Raw genomic sequence first — 516 nt, 5'->3', positions numbered from 1 at the left:
CTGTCCAGTCACCAATCTCATTGTCTCCTTGTTCTGTTGTCCTACAGTTCCTCACTGTCCAGTCACCAGTCTCATTGTCTCCTTGTTCTGTTGTCCTACAGTTCCTCACTGTCCAGTCACCAGTCTCATTGTCTCCTTGTTCTGTTGTCCTACAGTTCCTCACTGTCACAGTCACTGTCACTGTCACTGTCACTGTCACTGTTACTGTCTGTCTCTGTCACTGTCACTGTCTGTCTCTGTCACTGTCACTGTCACTGTTACTGTCACTGTCACTGTCTGTCTCTGTCACTGTCACTGTCACTATCACTGTCACTGTCACTGTCACCACTGTCACTGTCTCTGTCACTGTTTGCTGCTAGCTGAAGAAAGCTCACACTTGAGTCACAATGTATGTTTCTTGACCCCTCCACCTCTCTCCCACTCCTCCCTCCACCCCCTCTCTGTCTGTCTGTCTATCTGTTTGTCTGTCTGTCTGTCTGTCTGTCTGTCTGTCTGTCTGTCTGTCTGTCTGTCTGT

This window comes from Aplysia californica, unplaced genomic scaffold, assembly GCF_000002075.1.
Source record: "Aplysia californica isolate F4 #8 unplaced genomic scaffold, AplCal3.0 scaffold01705, whole genome shotgun sequence".
In the NCBI taxonomy this organism is placed as follows: Eukaryota; Metazoa; Mollusca; class Gastropoda; order Aplysiida; family Aplysiidae; genus Aplysia; species Aplysia californica.
The sequence above is the reverse complement of the archived record's forward strand: the minus strand, read 5'-3'. Positions refer to the sequence as shown.